A 6,021-nucleotide genomic window follows, 5' to 3' on the forward strand; every position below is an offset into this window, starting at 1 on the left:
AGCTCCTTCTAGGATATGATGTCTTTCTAAGTGAAGAGTTTCAGTCACAGGACTATTTATAGCATCGTTACAATGGACTAGTTTCCATTTCCTTAAGTTTCCCTTTCCGTACGTCATATCTCCCTCACGATCTCTTAATGGTCACTTCACCTGATGCTGAGCAGGTCTAGACTAGTTCATGGGATCAGTCTTATTGACATCCTCTATGAAAATAATACAATCAGAAATAAAAACGCTTGCCTCTCCAGCTGTCTAGTGACTAAGCCATGACCAAAAATTAAACCTACCAATGCCATGTATGAAAACAACAACCTAACAGGCTAATGCCCTAAAGGAGGAATGTATTATGCAAAACATGATCACTTAGACACTGTCAGGTACCTGACTTACCTTGTCTAGTTTTCTGTTCCATTGAATTTGGAAATAGAACTTCCATATGCTGGTGATGGTGTGGGGTGCCATGGTGGCAGTGGTGGTGGTGGGCTACCATGCTGGTGGTGTGGGGTACCATGGTGGTGGTGTGGGCTACCGTGGTGGTGGTGGTGGTGTGGGCTACCGTGGTGGTGGTGGTTTATCAACAGTGATATGGCAAACATACACCAAACGAAGCGATTGCCTTGTGTGTGGTGATGAAGCATTTACCAATGTTTAAATCACATCTTTCTTTTTCCCCTTCTGAGAATGAATTGCTCTATGTGAAGAGTTGAAACTCAATGACAACAGAGGTCATTTACAATTGTAATGTACTAAGTGCAAGAAAGTCTTACCTCTTTCCCCTCATCTTAATGCTTGTTTGATGAAAATGCTTGGAAGTAATTTCTTATTAGGTTGAGACTAGGTCGAGTCTCAAAAGGGATGAAATGTTGTGAAAAAAATTCATTTAGACATACTATATATACTTTGAGAATTGTCCATTGTTTTATGCTAGTGTTTTTTTTGTCTACCGTTTAAAAGTTTGGGGTCACTTAGAAAAAAATAAAAATAAAAGCCATATCTCTGTCCAGTGTCTGTGTTCTTTTGCTCATCTTAATCTTTTCTTTTTATTGGCCAGTATGTCTTTTTCTTTGCAACTCTGCCAAGAAGCCTAACATCCCGGAGTAGCCTCTTCACTGTTTTCGAACCCAGGTAGGGTAATGATGCTTCGTGGGTGTCAGTTGTCGATGTGTGCAGGGGGTCCCTGGTTCGAGCCCAGGTAGGGGCGAGGAGAGGGACGGAAGCTATACTGTTACATGGACTACCGTGGTGTTGGTGTGGGCTACCGTGGTGGTGGTGGTGTAGGATACCATGTTGGTGGTGGTGGTGTGGGCTACCGCTACTGTGGTTAAAAGGGCTATCATGGTGGTGGTGGTGGTAAGGGCTGCCATGGTGGTGGTGGTGGTGGTGGTGGTGGTGGTGGTGTGGTCTAGCGTGAGGGTGATGTAGGCTACTATGGTGGTGCTGGTGATGTGGGCTACCATGGTGGTGTGACAGTTAAATCACAGGAGGAGATGGAGTAACAGGTCAAAGGGTTAAAGGTTAATTAACTTAAAATGCAGGAGGACATGGAGTGATGAGTTTCAGTCACATGACTATTTACAGCGTCATTACAATGGATGGGTTTCTCTTTTGTTAAGTTTCCCTTTCCGAAAACCTAACAGGCTAACGCCCTGGAGGAGGAATGTATGATGCAAACAATGCTCATCACACATGATCACTTAAACACTGACAGGTAACTGACTTACCTTGTCTAGTTTTCTGTTCCATTGTATTTGGAAATGAAACCTCCATAACTGATAAACTGCTGCACACTATTTCTATAAACTGGTTGGGTTGGTTGGCAAAGGCCTGTATTAGTTTAGCTTGCTGATAGTGTTTGTGGGTTACCATGGTGGTGGTGTTGTGGGCTACTGTGGTGGTGGTATTGTGGGCTACTGGGTGTGTTGGTGGTGTGGGTACTATGGTGGTGGGAAGGTTGTGGGCTACTGGTTGTGGTTGGAAATTGTGGGCTACCAGGGTGGTGTAGTTCTGTGGGCTACCACTTGGTGGTGTGCTGTGGAGTAACTGTGGGTGGTGTGGGGTACCAATGGTGGTGTTGGTGGTGGAGTATGTCCGGCTTTACCTGCTGGTGTGGAGTTTGTGGGCTACGTGGTGGTGGAGTGGTTGAGGGCTACCATGCTGGTGGAGTAGTGGGCTACCATTGTGTAGAGTACAGTGGGGCTACGGTGGTGTTGGTGTGGGCTACCACTGGTGGTGTTGGTGTGGGCACCGAGTGGCTGGTGTTGTTGGTTGGGTATTATTGGTGGTGGAGTAGTGGGCTTACCTGTGGTGTTGGTGTTGGGCTACCATGGTGTTTGGTGTGGGCTAACCATGGGTGGTGTGGTGTGAGGCTACCATGGTGGTGTTGGTCGTGCTACCATGGTGTTTGGAGGTGTTGGGCTAACGCATGGAGTTGGTGCTGTGGGTACCATGGTGGTGGAGTTGTGGGCTACCATGGTGGGTGGTGGTGGTGGGCTACCATGGGTGGGGAGTGTGAGGCTACTACTTGTTTGTGGTTGCTGTGGGGCTACATGGTGGTGGAGTTCTATTAAATACTGGCGGTGGTGTTGGTGGTGCTGTAGGCTATATGTTCTGTGGTTGCTGTGGGCTATGACTGTACTGAATGGTGTTGTGGGCTACCTGTCGGTGGTGGTGTTTGTGGTGCTTATCTGTGGATGGTGGTCGTGTGCTAACTGTGTGTGGTGGTGTTGTTGTGCTACGTCTGTGGATGGTGGTGTGAGGCTACTGTGATGGTGGTTTGTGGGCTAACTGTGGAATGGGGCTTGTAAGGCTACTGTGACTGGTGGTGTTGTTGTGGGCTACTGTGGATGGTGGTGTGGGGATAACTGTGTTGGTGGTGATGTGGTTGCTACTGTGATGGTGGTGTAGGCTACGCGTGGTGGTGTGGTGTTTGGACTACTGTGGGTGTGGTGGGTGTGGGCTACTGGTGGGTGGTGGTATTGTGTGGGCTACCAGTGGCGGTGGGGTTGTGTGGCTACTTGCTGTGGTGTTGTTTGTTGTAGCCTACCATGGGTGGTGGAGGTGTGGGCTACTCTGGTGGTGAGAGTTGTGCGGCTACCCATGGTGGTGTACGTGTGTGGCTACCATGGTGGTGCGTGCTGTGGAGTACTGTGATGATGGTGTGGGCCCTACCATGGTGTCAGTTGGTGGTGAGTTGTGGGCTACCGTGGTGGTGGACGTTTGGGCTATCACGATGGTGGATTGTGAGGGCTACCTGGTGCTGGTGGGGTTGGTGTTGGGCTACCATGGGTGGTGGTTGTTGGTCTGGGCTACTATGGTGTGGAGGAAAGTGGGCTGACCAGTGGTGTTGGTGTCGTGGGGTACTGTTGGTGGAGTGGTGTTGGGTGGTGTGGCAACCATGGTGGTGTTGTTCTGTGAGCTTACCATGGTGGTGGAGGTGTGGGCTAACCATGAGGTTGGTGATTGGTGTGGGCTGTAACATGGTGGGACTGGGTTTGTGGGGTAACCCGTGCGTGGTGTTGTTGATCGGTGGGCTATTGGTCGGTGGTGGAGTCGTGGATAAGGTGGTGGTGTCGTGGGCTACAGTGCCGTTGCAGGTGGTGTTGGTGGTGTGGGCAACCATGGCTGGTGTTGTTGGTGAGCTACCATGGTGGTGGAGGGTGGTGGGCTCCTGAATGGTGGTTGCTGTGGGTACCATGGTGGTGGAGAAGTGTCGGGGCTACACATTGGTGAGGAGTAGCTGGCGCTACCATGGTGTTGGAGTTGGATTGGGCTACTGGGTGGTAGTTGTTGGTGTGGGCTACTATGGTGGTGGAGTAATGGGCCTACCATGGTTGGTGGAGGTGTGGGCAACCATGGTTGGTGTTGTGTGAGCTACCATGGTGGTGGGAGTTGTGGGTACCATGAAGGTGTGTGGAGGTGGGTCTACCACTGGGTGGTGGAGTTGTGGTCCTACTGGTGGGTGGTGATGTGGTGCTACTATGTTTGTGTGGTGCTGGATGGGCTACTGGATGTGGTGTTGGTGGGCTACTGGGATGGTGGTGTGGGCTTATGTGGTGGTGTGTTGTGGGCTACCTGTGGGTTGGTGGTGTTGTGGGCTAACTAGGATGGTGGCTGGTGTTTGTGGGCTAGCTGGGTGATGGTGTTGTGGGCAACCATGGTGGTTTTTGTTGTGAGCTACCATGTTGGTGGGAGGTGGGGCCTACCTTGATGTGTGGTGCTGTTTTGCTAACCGTGGTGTGGAAAGTTGTGGCTACCATGGGTGGCTGGTGGGTGGGCTCTTATATGGTGGTGGAGTTGTGGGCGTCACGTGGTTGTTTGTGTTGGTGTGGGCTACTAATGGTGGTTGTTGGGGGTGTTGGAGTGGCAACCCATGGTGGATTGTTGTGAGCTACCCATGGTGGTGGTGTCGTGGGCTAACTATGGTGGTGGAGTAGTGGGCTGACCATAGGTGGTTGGTGTCGTGGGCTACCATGGTGGTGGATTGGTTGTGTGGGCTGATGGTGGTGGGTGGTTGTGTGGGCTACGATGGTGGTGGTGGTTGTGTGGGCTGCATGGTGGTGGGTGGTTCATGTGGGCTACCATGGTGGTGGTGGAGTGTGTGGCGTACCATGGTGGTGGTGTGGGCACTGTACTGGTGGTGCTGTGAGCTACTATGTTTGTGGCTGCTGTGGCTACTGTGGTGCTACGTTGTGGCTTAGGTGGTGGTTGTGGGCTACTGGTTGGTGTGGGCTACTGCGGTGGGTGGGGGCATGAGGTGTTGTTGGGGCTACTGTGGTGGTGGAGTAATGGGCTACATGGTGGTGAGTATGGGTTTACATGGTGGTGTTGTTGTTGGAGCTACATGGTTGGTGTTTGTTGAGCTACCATGGTGGTGGAGTTGTGGGGCTACTTCTGGTGGTGTAGTTGTGAGCTACCATGGTGTGTCAGTATGGGGCTACCATGGTGGTGGTGGGTGTGGAGTATGTGGTGGTGTGGACTACCATGGTGGGTGTTGGTGGGCTTACTAATGGTGGGGAGTTTTTGGGCTACCATGGTGGTGTAGTTTGCTGGGCTACCATTGTGGTGATCGCTGTGAGAGTACTGTGGTGTGTGTGGGCTACCATGGTGTTGGGGGTGGAGTTGGTGGGCTCCTGGTGTTGGTGGTGGAGTTGGGCTTCATTGGTGGTGGTGGTGGTGGTGGATATGTGGGCTACCATGGTGGTGTTATTGTGGGGCTACATGGTGGTGTGTTTTGTTGGCTTCCGATGGTGGTGGTGTCTGTGTGGGCTACGATGGGTGGTGGTGGTGGTTGCATTTGCAAAAAGCCAAATAAAATAAATTTACTGATGTTTAAGGTGAAGTGAGATCTCAGTCACAGATATTTTTAACCAGCTTTACGAATTTCTAATTTGGAAAGGGCCAGTGATGGTGATATTACATGGATTGCAGATGGGTGGTAGACAACAGAATAATGTCCAGTGGTCTGTTGTGTATTTCAGATATAAATCTCACTAGATCATGTTGTAATGTGGTAGTAATGTTATGTTGTAATGTTAGTAAGTATTAATGTAGTTGTAATGTCATGGTTATGTAGATGTAAAGTAGTATATGTCATGTTGTAAATGGTGATAGTAACGTCAAGTTTTCTAAATATCTCTTTCTTCTCATGTGATACCTTTAACTAAAAACATGATCATTCTGTGAATAATGGCATTCCTAATTCCTTTTTAAATACAACACTAAACTTAACCAGACTTCATTCCTGCGGACCTAAAAGTACATCTCTGCAGCTCCTCGGAGACCTGACAGCTAGCACCTCCGGACAAGCTACATGTGGACTAAAGTACAGCACCTGGACTAAAGCGAAAGCCTCGGACCTAAAAGCTACAACGCTGCGTGACTAAAAGCTACAACCCCTGCTGGACCTAAAGCTACCGCCTAGCTGGAACCTAAAGCTACACCTGACTGACCTACAGTCACCCTACCTGGACCTAACACGCCTGCCGCTACTAGCTCACGTTGGACCTAAGCTACACCCTACGG

Source organism: Salvelinus sp. IW2-2015, unplaced genomic scaffold (assembly GCF_002910315.2).
Source record: "Salvelinus sp. IW2-2015 unplaced genomic scaffold, ASM291031v2 Un_scaffold16323, whole genome shotgun sequence".
Taxonomy (NCBI): domain Eukaryota; kingdom Metazoa; phylum Chordata; class Actinopteri; order Salmoniformes; family Salmonidae; genus Salvelinus; species Salvelinus sp. IW2-2015.